At 49.5% G+C, this 14,725-nt stretch overlaps 1 protein-coding gene across 11 annotated transcripts in view; it reads left to right on the forward strand.

Moving 5' to 3' along the window:
* Positions 1-2,319: 2,319 nt before the first annotated feature.
* Positions 2,320-14,725, forward strand: part of TACC2 (transforming acidic coiled-coil containing protein 2) — a 205,913-nt gene continuing 193,507 nt past the window's right edge. For 9 of the 11 annotated variants that reach the window (XM_047703139.1, XM_047703134.1, XM_047703144.1 and 6 more), the window contains exon 1: positions 2,321-2,455. The gene's annotated coding sequence lies outside the window, so the exon portion shown is untranslated. Of the gene's footprint in view, positions 2,456-14,725 lie in introns of all 11 variants that reach the window. The other 2 variants (XM_047703147.1, XM_047703149.1) reach the window with 1 other exon arrangement.

The raw sequence follows: 14,725 nt of genomic DNA on the forward strand, positions 1-14,725 counted from the left end.
GTAATTAATTAGAGTTTGAGAGGAAAAGCATTTCAAGGCTGGCGGGTCACGTGAAGGGTTAAAGCGGCCCTGAGAGTGCTGCCACACGGTGGCGCCATTTCAGCCGCTGAGCCACTCCTGCGGTTTCTTATGGGAAAGGTGGGAACTACCCTGTTCCTGGGCTCTGGGACTTTGACTTGTGATCTCAGCGTAATTAAACAACAAAACAACAAAACAAAACAAAAAAACAAAAAAGCTTTCTTACATCTCAAGGCATCTTCAACCAAGCATTATGTGTTAGTGCAAATGCAAGCGCTGAAAACTGCTCCTGGTTGCATTAAGTGGGGACCAAAGGTAGAGGCAGAAGAAAGACCTGACCATGGGACATGCCAGGAGCCACTCATAGAGGCGCCCTGCACAGCGGAGGGGTGATGCTGGGGACATCAAAACTGGTGCTAAGGAGAAAACCCACCCTGGCGACTGTAGACCCAGGCCCTCTGGAAGTATCTGCTTTACCTCTATGCTTGTGCTCGTGGGAACATTTGTGTTCTGAGTGTTGAATTACCCAAGAACTTCAGAAAAAAGTCCTGCCAAATGTGATCACTGCGAACAATTCTATTCCTGAATAAAGGCTTTCTGTTTGCAGAGAGCTTTTATGTACAGCGTCTTGTTTAGGCCTTGCTGGGCCCACGGAGAAGGTGGGCGGTGGGGCAGTTCCACACCCGATGAGGCTCAGGGACACCTGCTCCAAGTCCTGGCTGCAGAGGAGATGAACGAGGGCCCAGGCATCCAGCCCTTAGACTCCTCCTTCGGAACCCACAGACGGGGCCTCTGTATGACAGGCTCCTTACAACCCAATAAAAGATGTTGAATATGTTAAAAATAAATAAATAAATAAATAAATAAATAAATAAATAAATAAATAAATAAGTGTTATGGTCAATTGAATTCAGTGCCTGAAAAGCAATTTTGAAAATTAAACATTTCTATTGGAAATTAGGTTACTTTTAAAATTTTCTTTGAAAAATTATTATTCACATGAAGTACAATTCCTAGAATAGAAAAACATGTGGGGAGACAATCTTCCTCTTTCCCTGTCCTCCAGTTTCCACCCCTTCCTGGTGGCAACCACTCACTGCCACCAGTTGCTTGTGTGAATTTCCAGAAGGTCATTATTTTATATATTTTTACACATATTATAAAATAGTGTAGGGCACCCAGGTGGCTTAGTCAGTTAAGTATCCAACTCGATTTCGGCTCAGATCATGAACTCAGGGTCATGAGATCGAATCCTGTCTCAGACTATGTGCTGGGCATGGAGCCTGCCTAAGATTCTCTGTCTCCTTCTCCCTATGCCTCTGCCCACCCCCCCCCCGCAAAAAAAATAAAAAAGATATATATAGTGCAGTATGATTTTTTTCAGAGCATAGAATTAACATACTACATATAATGTAGCATGCACATAGATTTATACCTTTTTTACACAGATGGTAGCATTATACATACTGTTACGTACGTCAATTTTTTTTCCCACTCACCAATGTATCTTGGAAAGTTTTCACTGTTGGCACCTAAAGGGCTCCATTCTTTCTAATGGTTGCTTTGTTTCTCATCATACTGCTGCACGTTTTTTTTTTTTTTTTAAGATTTTATTTATTTGTCAGAGAGAGAGAGGAGAGCGAGCGAGCACAGGCAGACAGAATGGCAGGCAGAGGGAGAAGCAGGCTCCCCGCCAAGCAAGGAGCCCGATGTGGGACTCGATCCCAGGACGCTGGGATCATGACCTGAGCCGAAGGCAGCTGCTTAACCAACTGAGCCACCCAGGCGTCCCGTACGGCTGCACGTTTAATTCATTCAGTATTGATGGAATTTTAGGTAGCTTTGTCATTTAGAAATGCTCTAAGAGTAACTGCTCATCCTCCCTTTCTGAAGGGAGCACACTGACGGTTTTCAAAAAGGACAGCCTGATTTTATGAGGTCAGGAGAAGCTGACAAAGACCTATTCCCGTTTACCAGAAGCACCTCTAATTTTATAGTTTTTCATTTTGTTCGGTTTTTAAGGCTGCTTTGTTTTGAAAAGTGGCTGGTCCAAGCCAAAATACAGAACTGCCCCCAAACAAATGCAATTTGCAGCCCCAGGCGGTTGAGACGGGATCTGGGTCCCCAACAAAACGTAGAGTGAGAAAACAGGGAGCTGCAGACTCTGGGCACCTGTAAGCTCACTGGCCTCTGTTATTCCCCCTCAGGGTTGCAGAGCCTTCTGGAAAGCCGCTGCCTAGCCTGGGTCAGATTGCTTACACGCCGCTGCTTTCCGGGCCAGCTTTCCCAACCTTAAGCCAATGCACATTTATAGAACACTTCCATGTGATCCTGGGGGAAGACAGACCACGGGCGGAGGGCAGTGCTGGGAAGTCCTCACATCAGGAAGAGAAGGCCTGTTCTCAGCTCTCCTCTCCTCATGCTCAGAGCACCCTAGGTAAGTACGTCTCAGACGGCCAGCTTTCTTCCTTTGAACAACGTGTGGCTTTAAACTGGTTTGGCTACTGAGATTAGAGGGAATAAATGCATTTCTTTCTTTTCTTTCCTTACAAAGGGAGATGAAAGGCACATTTGTGCTTCTTATTGCCACGTTCCCCCACTCCATGGTCTCCTAAGCTGCATGAAATGTATTTTTTTCTTTCCAATAAGTTACTGTCTCCTTTTGGTAGGATGAGTCCCTGTGGATCTAGACCTTGGTCCCCTCATTCTTAAAAAAGGGGTTTGGGTGGGAGGAGATTTCATTCTTCTGGCCTCTGTTATGATTCTGCCCCTTGCAAACTGGATTTTCAAGTATTTATGGTTCTGCAGAATGATGGTTTCATAGACCCCCTGAGGCCCCAATACACCGAGACCTTATGGGCCCAAGTTATTTTAAAACTCCTGATGGTGTTGACTTTGACATGTTTGCAGTGTTTCTCTAGACTCACACAAGTACCTTTTCTGACCAGTTTTGGTGCTGTGGCTGCCAACTTGAACCGCCATGGGATTTCGGCAAACACTGTGTTTCGGAGTCTGACTTGGTGTCGGTTAGAACTGACTCATCAGGCCACACCAAGGGAGGGCAGAGTGCTGAGCCTCATTTGAAAATCTTACAGCTTAGTGAAAGCCAGGGTAGTGCATGTGTGTCGTGTGTGCATGTGTGGGTCTATTTCATAGGATGTTCCATGAAACAGAAATGACCAGACTCAAACTACATGCCCTCTCATGTGTGATTTCTGCATATGCATGTGTGCAGGGGGCAAACCTCCGGTTTTAGCTGCTGCTCCCCAACTGGCACGCTGTCCTTCCTAGTGAGTACCAGTTGGCTACTTTAGGATTGTCCTGCCCTCAGGTCCAGCTGGCAGGGCCCTCTGGCCTCTGTCCGTGTCCTCCTGCATGGACACCAATCCGAGGTGGGTCTTGTGGCTGTTGGTGGTCGATGTTCAGGACAAGGCTAACTGTCAAGTTTTGCTTTAAAAGTCCACAGGGCTTGGTTTTCCTATCTTGTTGCTCTGTTTATACGGGGAGATTTGGGAAGATCCAAAAACTCGGCACCCACAATGTTCCCAGAGTGCCCCTTTGTCGGGTTTGTCATCGCAGTCAGGAGACGGGCTTGCTTCTGCAGCAGCTCTAATGGGTAGTGATAAGGGTCTGGCCCAGAAGTAAAGGGAATGGGAGGAAAGGGACAGTGAAAGACACTCCGGGAAGGAAGAATCCAGAGGTGTCCGTGAATGTGTATTAGAGAGACGAGGAATGAGACAGAGGCGACATTAAAACACAATCATTCATCCCTTCCGTCCTCTCAGCAAACACTCAAGTGACCCCATGTACCAGGTCCTGGGAATGAGGGTATTGTTGTAAGCCACTCTCACGTGACCCCGGAGCCCGCGGAGCACCTGGGCTGGAAGGGAGGCAGATACCGAGCTGAGATCACTGTGAGACGCAGAATTACCATGAAGGCCCCAGGAGATGTGACTGAAAGACCACAGCCCTATCAATGGAAATCAGGGAGTCAAGAGAGGGTTTGGGTTGAAGAAGAAAAATACACATTTATATTTCACGAGGTTAAGTGACTGTGAATCATCTAAGTAGAAATCTCCACCAGAGTTGAAAACACAGTGGGTGCAGGAGGAAGTGAGGAATGGACGCCTAGATCTGGAACCTTCTGCTTGGACGCTGTGGAGGAAGTTATGGGAACTAAGGGAAGCTTCTGAGGAGCCCAGGCTGGAAGACCAGAGCCTGGGTCTTATTAGACAGTTTCCCTGAGAGGGTGGGAGGAGCCACTGGAGAAGGCCAGGGAAAGCGGGTTTTGTAGCGCCTGCATAAGGGGACAGAAGTTCAGGGGAAGTGGGGGCGACAGTGTCACAGAGGCTGTGGAGATGTTGAGGGAGGGTGAGGACAGAGCGAAGCCCACCGCCTGCAGATCCTGGCCGCTTCTGATCATGGTGTCCATCAGGGAGCATCGGGTGAAAGGAGCAGAAACTCACTGTGAGTTGAGAAGACACCGCTCTGGGCTGTAGCAGCTCTTTGCATCCGGGCTTCTCCGCTACCACCTGCTTCCTTCCGGTGTGAGGGTGGGCTGGGGTCCGCTTCCTTCCGGTGTGAGGGTGGGCTGGGGTCCGCTTCCTTCCGGTGTGAGGGTGGGCCGGGGTCCGCTTCCTTCCGGTGTGAGGGTGGGCTGGGGTCCGCTTCCTTCCGGTGTGAGGGTGGGGGGTGTCTGCTGGGCTCCTCACCTTGCTCCTCCCTCAGGTCACCACGCGTCATCTCTAGGTCTCTGGCACTGATCCTAGCCTCCAATCCTCATTGCCTGGCGATTTATGCACCCCCCATCTTGATTAACTTCCAGGACCCCTATTACATATCAAGAGAGAAGATCTGACTGGCCCAGCTTAAGCCCATCAGCAGTGTCTAGGAGGGAGGTGGTTTGGTGGGGTAGGCGGCGAATGAAAAACGAGCCATTTTCAGAGTAAAGGCCAATGGCAGGCCCTCAAAAGTTGCCTGCGCAAGCGTCTGATCTTATGGGACTGCAGCAGAGACGCTGGTTGCAATGATGGGTGCCGCTACGCAGACGCAATGATGTGCACCGAATGGGCCAGGGGAGTGTGGGGCATAGAGGCAACACCGAGGCGGGGGGGGGGGGGGGGGGGGGGGGAGGACAAATGCATCGCACCAGACTTTGGGGTGCTGACCTGTAGAAACCCAAACTCACTAGGATGCAGACCGTGCTCTCCATCTCTGATTCCCAAGGAAATCAGAAGCCCCGGTGAGATGGTCCACCCCAGCACAGGAGGTCCTATCCCAGCACAGAAGGCAGGGCAGGGGACCGAGATCCAGGTGGCAACACCAGGGAGCAGCTGACCCTGTCCAAGAAGACCGCACTTCATGGGCTTGTCTGAACCCTTTGAGAGTCACTGGACAGTCCACGACCTTTGTCCTGGGGTCCTTAATTCCGCTCTGTTTAGAAGCAGTAGATATCTGTGTTTTTATAGTCCTACCTGCTGCGGCAAGTCTGGGCCTGTGTTTCAGCCTCGTGAAACGGCTGCATACGGCAGGAACAACTCAAGAGAGTTGCCACCTCGCCAACCTTTCATAAATGTTGTTAATGAGGGTGTTTAAAATTGACACAAGCGGAGGGAGCCGCTGGGATGAGTGAGCGCTCTGAGTTTGTGACCTAAAAAGGGGAAATTCTGCTCCGCTCTCAAGTCAGGGAATGGCCTCAGCAGAGCCCCGTGCCAGAATTGATGCCAAAGAATTATAAAGAGATTAAACCCAGTGAGACAGGCTGTGTTCTAGCAAAGAGAGCTAACCTTGTGTAGTCGAGCTGCTCACATGGGTTCGGGAATGACTAAAATTGGTTGTGTCTCAGTATTCTGGGGCTCCAAAGAAATTCCCAGCCTCTACCAAAGGACTGCCTTTCCTCAGAGTTGTTGCCTTTCATGCTTATTGAATCCTGAGTTGCAAGGCTTAGATCATGAATGACTTTTCTTTCTGGCTGTGCTCGTTTTGGGTGAAGGGACAATAAAGGGTATGGTGTGGGATGGCTGGAGTGGTCATTTGTGAGCGGGGGCAAGTTTTTCATTTTGAGGGGACATGGTTTTATTGGTCAGTCTGGGGGCTTCAAAAGCAAGGCCTTGTATTCACTTCTGGCCATTCAAAAGCCCACTCCTGCGAATATGTTTCTGCCGAAGCAGATAACGAGGCTCAAGTTAGGATCTGACAGAGTTATCTCGCGTCTCGTGTTTCAAAGCGAACAGATGAGACAACCAAATCTTGAGTCCTGGTCAGTCACAAGATCTTCCTCTCATGTGTTCCAGTTCTTTGAAGAACATGTGGTGATGTTATTGTTTGCATCGCCTGGTGGAAGTTTCGCTGTTTGGCATGTCTTGGATACGCTTCCCTCTCTCCCAACTCCAGCCTGCTCTACTGCCCCGGGACTGCCCATGCTTTTGCAAATACCTCTCCCTCCTTGAGCCTAAACAAGGAGATTCAGGTTGACTTGTCTTGGTGAACAGGTGTGAGGGGAAATGACGCAACCACAGATGCCCACCTTGGAGAGCAGCTAGATAGAGGAGGAATGAATCCTGTGGGCAGTCAGTTGTTAGTACCAAACCTTATCAGCTGGGCAGATCCTACCCATAGGGAATTCAGGAAGTTATCCTTTGGGAGCTGTGTTTGTACATGGCAAGATGAGTCCTCAACCCCACATTCGAAGCCAGGTAGTGGGCAGACACATGGTCCTAAGAACCAAACCAGGGTGGGTGGGTGGTGAGAGAGGGGCTGGGGCTTGGGAAGCAATGCTTGGGCTGAGCTCCCCTGGAGGCACCGGGTCCCACGTCTGAAGTCCAACCAGGAAACTTAATCATGAGTTTTAGCTTCCTTCTGTCTTCTCTGCTATTTTCCTATAGAACTAGGTCTTCCTGTGATTTCCACAGATTCATGGAGGGCCGAGGTGGGCACATGCGAAACTGCACTCTGGGATTGTCTGACTTTCCTCTCGTTCACAGTTATTTTGAAGAATGCTTAACTGTCTCTATTCAGATCTTCAAGTTATCCTGAGGGTCTGGTGGTTGCACACACTGACTTTCTCTTTCTCATTGTTTTATATCTTTTTAAAAAAGATTTTATTTATTTATTTGACAGACAAAGATCACAAATAGGCAGAGAGGCGGGCAGAGAGAAAGGAGGAAGCAGGCTCCCTGCCAGGCAGAGAGCCCGATGCGGGGCTTGATCCCAGGACTCTGGGATCGTGACCTGAGCCAAAGGCAGAGGCTTTAACCCACTGAGCCACTCAGGCGTCCCTCATTGTTTTATATCTTTTGGGGAGGAAGCATTGGGATGTAGGTCACTACTCCAAAAGTTAATTAGAAAAAAAAAACAGGAAAATATGATTAAGATGTTCTTTTTGTTCTTGTTGGAAAGCATTATAGTCTGAGCAAATGGGACTTAACAAAGTCTTATTGATAAGGTAATTATTACTAACCTTACAGTGTAAAGATGAGTTTATAATAAAATTGTCTGAAGAACAAAAGTCTTAAAAAGCTATTTTCTATTTTACATAATAAAATTGCCTGATGTTATCTGAAACTCTCTCTAAGGGCTAATAATTGCATTTGTCATATTATGTCATATAGAAGGCAAATACCTTTAATTTCTTAATGCAGCTTTAACATATGGCTCATCAGTATAACATCTTGGCTCCAATATAATTGGCACTGATATCCCATCCACACTCAGGATTTCTGCCGGGTCTTCCTTCCCACCCCCTCCTCCCATCTCCTCCCACCCTCCCCTTGGTCTGCAGTCCCCAATTATGTTCATACTGTATTCGATTTCCAAAAACGACAGCACAGTTTAGCATTTAGATTCAAATGATGTCTGAAAGTTTGTGGGTTTCAACAGCTTGTTTTCATAAGAAATATGGTTTTGATAATATCCAGTGTGCTTAGGACCATATGAAAATCGTGAGCAAAGAGAATCTTGTATTTGAATGTGTCATCAAATATCTGTTTTAGCAGGAGGAGAAGAGACCCCTTACTGCAGACCAATATGTGCCTTCATGTTTCCATTTTGGACTAAGGGACTGTGCACTGTTTCAAATGTGGGGTGCTCAGAACATAATCCTCAGAGAGATAGAAAGCAGTGATACCTAGTCTGGCATGGACCAAGATGATGCTAATGGCCGGTAGTCAAGGGGCCATGCTTGTAAATTGTTATTTTACCGGGGAAAGGAATAGGACCCTCCCCCCGCTCCTCTGTCATGTGCCGTGCTTTGCGCTCCGACGCACAGATCTTCAGGATGGCCAGCCAGGGTTGGGTGTAGGCTGGTATAAAGGAAAGTGAATGGGCTCCCTGGGGGAAATCTTATCAGTTAGCTTTTGCCATGTGACAAATGACCCTCATACAACAAAAAACCATTAATTTAGTCTCTGATCCTGTGGTTGGCATTGGGGCTGGGCTCAGATGCTCTTCTGGGTTGTTCTCTTGGTCTCGGCTGGGATCCTTCAGGTGTCTGTAGTCAATTGGTGGGCTGGCTAGCTTTTAACAACTACTCATCAGCTGTGAGGCTGAGAGAGTGCGGATTCAGAGGCGTCCCAGAAGAAGGCAAATTTAGGTTGACCCTTGAGTGAAAGGGCCAGCCCAAGATGATTGTTCATAAGGTCAGCCAGATTGTCCCTCTTGTCCTCAAGCCTCACCACTGACCATGGAGCAGCCCAGGCCTCGTGGTGTCATTATCGTCCAGAGCCTGGGGACATGATCTCATGGAATCATGGGTGGGACCTCAATTATGGAGCAAAAGAAAGAACTTCCCAGAAATCCAGTTATCACTCTCTCCAGAGCGAAGCCTCAGGACAGAGAACTGCCCATCACTGGAGGTATTCAAGCAGATCTGAAGAGTCCATGATTATTCCCATGTTCTGGCTTAGACGTGCAAAACTTAGAAAGCATCACCACCAAAAGTACCTGGCCTCTGTCCCCCCCAAAAGAGCCAGATTCCAGCTGATGAACTAGGCCCTTCAAGACCTGTATCAAACATCCCAGGATATGATTGCCAGTGGAGAACCCAGGTCTCTCCATCAAAAAGCTGCACATGACTACAATGCTCTCCTGAGACAAGAAGAAGCCTTTGTGCTTCTGGAGATGTCCTCCATCCCCACGTTGGCAGCAGCCCTCCCACGGCCTCCAGACGCACTGTGTCCTTGCACATCCAGCCCTCCACCTGTTCTCCACCCTGACGGTCCCTACCTCTGTGTTTGATGCTGCCGACCTGATTGGGCCCCCAAGTCGGTCCCCCATTCACAGTTCTCTGGACTCAGTATTTTCCTGCTGGGTCTGACCTGCAGCTGGTCTAGGCTTACCAGGCTCCTCACCCAGCAACGTCTTCAGCCATCCAGGCCGAGACAAGCATACAGAACGATATCTCCAAGCAAACACTCGGAGACAACTTGACGTCCACTTCAGCTATTAAATCAGATGTTACAGGCATGAAGAATTGTTTTTGATATGCCACTGAAATGGAAAACAAAAAGCAGTTTCAAAAAGAGTACAAACAGGGGCGCCTGGCTGGCTCAGTGGGTTAAAGCCTCTGCCTTCGGCTCAGGTCATGATCCCAGGGTCCTGGGATCGAGCCCCGCATCAGGCTCTCTGCTCAGCAGGAAGCCTGCTTCCCTTCCTCTCTCTGCCTGCCTCTCTGCCTACCTGTGATCTCTGTCTGTCAAATAAATAAATAAAATCTTTAAAAAAAAAAAAGAGTACAAACAGGGGTGCCTGGCTGGCTCATCCGGAAAAGCGTAGGACTCTGCTTTGGGGCTGTAGGTTCGAGCTCCATGTTGGGTATAGAGATTACTGAAAGAAAGAAAAATCTTTAAAAAACTAAACAAAATTAAAAAAAACTCAGATGAGTACAAACAACATGCATGATCCCCAATTTTGACTCTGTGGGTTTTATTTAAGTTTTCAAATGTCTGCCTACCCAGATGTCGGCTGGTGTTTCTCTGCGCCTGTAGACTCCAGCTCAAGCCCATGCCTAGTGGATTGCCAAGGTGCACCCCACGATTTCTGTGAACCCTCCAGGGCCTGTATGTGCTGGTCTCCTCTGTTCTCAGGTGCCTACTTGGCTACTGTATTGACCCAAATATGAATAAAATGCAGCTTCTTCAAGGTCCAGACCCCCAACCCTTGCCAAAAGTAAAACACAGAACAAAGGGCTCACGAGGGATTTGTGACTGTAGTTTTGTGACAATCTGGGGCCCGGAAGGAGGGCTGTGTGCTACAACGGAAGGAAAGTGACGATGGGCGTGATTATTCAACTGTCCTCTGCCCGCTTCCAGGGGACGTTTCCCTGACTCTCCTCCATTGTTCTCTATCTCACACCAATGCCCAGGTTCTTCCTCTGCCCTCTGTCCTCTTCTCTGACCTTCACCTCAGGAACCAAACCTCCTTACTCTCATTTCACACGGGGCGCCCCTTAGCCATCTGAGCTGCAGCTCCTCCCAACCCTCACCACCTACACAGACGAAATTCGGTTCTTTGCCCAAAGAGTGTTCCTTCCCAAGAGGAATTCTGGTGCTGGGCTGTGAATCAGGCTGACTAGGCAGCTGGAGGGGGAAGGGGAGCTGGGATTTAAATTCGGGTAAGCTACCAAAGGTCTCTGGCCTAGGCTGGTCATCTGTAAAATGGGGGCATTAGATTAGGTCTGTGCTTCTCCACGTGGAGCAGGGCTCATTCGTGTGCAGACAGGCCATGGGTTCGCCAGGATTCCAAACCCCTCAGCTCTTGGTGTGGTCAGGTGGAGCCTGGGTCACCGGGCTGGGCATGAGGCTTCACACAGCCTTGTCCATGTCCCCAAGTCAGGGGCGGGGCACATGTCTTCACAGTAGAGTATGCAGGCCAAGATGTGAAAGGTCGGGAAGCCCCACAATGAACTAGAGCTATCGTGCACCCCGATTCTAACAGCTGCTGGTAGAGACTTGCATTGGCGTGACAGCAAGTGTATGTTGTGATTGGGTGACAGTGGGTTGCTGGGGGTGGTGGGGAATCCTAACCACATCTTACTAAAGTCAGAACTGATGAATGGAGGGAACTCACCTTGTCATTGGTTGAATGGAACACACGATTATTGGATTCCAAAGCAGGGAGTACGGAACCAGGAGAAAGACGATCTTGGGTTGGAATCCCAGCCCTGCCAGCCTATCAGCCAGTCGAGTTAGAAGATGGAAACGTCCTGGTTATTAACAGAGAGAATTGGTTGTAAAGAATTGTTATCTAGGTAAATAGCAAGGCAGAAAAGCCAGCTCAGAGTTGTAAGGGAAGGCGGCCCCTGCAGGAGGTGGTTATCAACTCAGGGCTTAGGGAGCAGAGAGAAGCTGGAATTATTAAAATTTAGAGGCTTGGCAGGGGGGGTCCCATAGAGGGGAACCTCAGAGGGAGCCCTAGCCATGAGGCAAGCTCTGTAGGCCTTGAGACAACTGCACATGGGACCCCAGCGCTGGGCAGGAGGGGACTATCCTCCCCCTGACCCCCAGGGGAAGCCGAGAGGCTGGACACTGCTCCTGGAACTAGAAAAACAGGCAGGAAGGAGTGCACTCTCCTTCCTCCTTCCAGCCAGGCCTCTGCCTCTACCTGCAGGGCCTCACAGAAGTGGGCTGGTGGAGCGCCCCCCACCACTGGAACGCAGTAGGTTTGAGGCTGGGAAGCAGAAACTCAGCATCTGGCCCAGCCTCTCCCCAGCAGCAGGGCTGGGTGACGTGGTTTCTGGCTCAGGGGCAGGACAGATCATTTCTGAGTTCCCCCCAAGTCCCCAGGTCCCACGAGGCTGGGCTTCTCCCATCAGAGTTTCCTGGTGGCCTCGGAGATGGGGGAGGGGAAAATATGGGAGGTGGGGGTGGGGTGGGGTGGGGTGGTGATGGCAAGTGGTGAGGAGGTGCTGTCGTGTCACTCAAACCCCGCATTGCTGCCAGGTCCCCGCCCGGCAGACCAGAAGGCAGGCGAGGTCTTTCAATAATTCCCCTTCCCAGGCTACGGCTGTTTGTTTGTATTAAAAGGAAACATGATAACGGAGCTATAAGTAGCTCCACGCTCAGCTGTGTGAGGCCGGGAGCTGGAACAACTGAATTCGGCCACTGGAGGGAGAAGATGAGGTCTCCTGCCTGCTGGGGCTGTCTGTGGGAACAAGCCGCTGGTGTGTCCGGCTGCCGAAGTCACCGCTGGTCCTGTGAACCTGAGCTCACCTTCGGGGAGCAGACACAACTGGACGCCTCCAGTCATCGCCTCCCACATGCTCAGCCTTCACAGGACCAGACTGGCTGGATGCCACTTGGCCCAAGGGCCATGCCACAGCAGGGAAGGCAGGTGTTGGCTGACCTTGCTGGTCTCGTCCGGAGGCGACAGCAGAGCCGGCAGAGGCCCGCTCAGGGGTCGGATGTTCGCAGGAAGCGCGCCTGTCCGGGTCTAGATCGGGCTCCGGGCCCTGCTCCCTGGGAGACCAGCATAGTCATAGTCCCCACCCTCTGGGCCTCGGTTTCTCTGTGTGTGAAGGAGGTGTCAGTGCAGATGATCTCCAAGCTTCACCCAGCACTAACAACCTAACGTACTCGATGCGGAAGAAAAATCAAAACTCCTTAAGCCCTTAAACCAGATACATTCCCATCACATACACAAAAGAGGTTTTTTAACCTAGAGAATAAAAATCCCTAAGTAGAAAACTCGGTACAATTGTCTGATGTATCACAAATCCCAGCACACTGTTCTCACAAGACAGGGGAGGTGAGTTGCAAAACCTCTCTGAGCCTCCGTGTTATCGTCAATGCCATGGGGCCGGCGTGATCTTGTCTCTGATTTCCCAGCTCCCCGCGCCTCCCCACCCTACACCTAGCACGTAAAATGGGGCATTGGCCCGACCTGGACATGGCGATCTGGGTCTGAGCGGCGTCCTCCACCCACCGGCCTCTCTGCGGAGCCCAGTTGCCGTGCGGGTTCTCACGTTTCCACTCGCCCTCCTCCTCCACACTTGGCCCCAGGCCCCATTTCCCCGGTTCTGCTCTCTCGGCTCCTCTCAGCAGTGCTCCGGCTACGCAGCCCTGCTAGGCTGTCTCAGCCGCTGCGCCAAGTGAGCGGCCCCAGCCCCGCACTGTTTGCAGATCAAGAGCGGGTTGCATCAGGTAGGACCCTCCCGACCAACTGCCCGTTGCCAACAGCTAAAAACCATGCTCTGCTCTAGAAGTCAATGAGCAGAAAAAGAAATGGGAGAAAAAAGTTTTCAATTACCTTTGAACTGTATAGAAAAATCTTCTATGTTGGTAGCCTCACATCCTTCGTGAATGCAGGGCCTGGGGCCAACCAGACTCCCCATCCTTCCTCCTGCTCTCTGCTGGCCTTTGACCATGTGACTCGATTCCTCTGGGCTTCGGTTGTTCATCCATAAAAAGAGAAAATGCCTATCCATCGCTTCGTCGTAAGTAGTAAAGAGCACATGAGCCCCTCAGTGCTTGGTACGTAAAAAAGCTCAATATTTATAGAACTCGTGAAGGCGTGAATTAATGGGTCGAAGACTGTCTTGTCTTACACTCGGGGTCTTTGGCGGTTCTGATGATGTGACACCAGTAAGCCAGCTGAGAAACAAAAATCCTCCCAAACAATCATCCTTTAAAATGAATTTTATATATTTAATTATATTATTATATCATTATTATATATTATTATATGTAATTATATATATAAATTGTATACATAATTAAAATTATATAATTAATTATATATATTATGTATTTTATATATTCAATCTATGGGAGGCCTGAGGTCAGCCCTCAGGGTTGTTTGGGCTCTGCACAGAGACAAGTGGGTAGAAGAAAACCTTGTGGACTCGCTCTCATTTGTAGTAACCCACTGAGATGAATTAGAAGCCTAAACTGGATCCTTTTTAAAGACGTGCAGTTTCATTCACCTGAAGACACAGAGGTCCTCTAGCTAAGGTAATACCTGGTGCCCAGCGATGGCCAGGGAGAGGGACGGGATTGGAATGGTGTGTCACCAGCCCAGTAAACATTTCAGTGTAAATGGCTTGAAACCAGGTACTTTCTTCTTAACTGAGCCTGTGTTTTTAAATGTCATAGTCCCCGTGTGTTTCTTCTAGTGCACAAGTCAGTTTAGCTGAGCTCTTATTGTAGATGTACCAATCTCTAAGTAGTTGCACCCAAATTCACGATTTTACTGAAGGGATAAAAAGATGGTAGTATAAGCCTTGTTTCACTGAGGGATTTGCCTGTCGGGATTCCAAACAGACCCGCGGCCAGCAGTCAGAGAATATGCAGCACTTTATGGAGGGCTTACCCTGTTCCGAGAGCTTTACTGAAATTAAATCACCACACCCACAAGAGGCGGGTATTGCTATGATTCCCATTTTAGAGATGGCAAAACTGAGGACATAGAAATGAAATAATTTGCCAGAATTTACACGCCAGGTGAGTGGCGAAGCTGGTATTCACACAGCAGCAGTCTGGTTCCTGATCCCAACCCCGGCCTCCAAAGGGAGGGTGTCCCAGAGATGGACAAGGGAACCCACACACGTGTGGGTGGGAAATGGGAATCTGGTTGCTTGCTTAATGTCCAGCCCGGAAGAAGACGAAGAGGGAAGCTGATCAGCATGGACATGTGTAGACAGTGGTAAGTCACAGAGACTGACACTGAGGCGCCATCAGAGCACTGCCTTGGGGAGAGGCAGTCACGACTAAGG

The sequence above is a fragment of the Lutra lutra genome, chromosome 14, assembly GCF_902655055.1.
Source record: "Lutra lutra chromosome 14, mLutLut1.2, whole genome shotgun sequence".
NCBI lineage: Eukaryota > Metazoa > Chordata > Mammalia > Carnivora > Mustelidae > Lutra > Lutra lutra.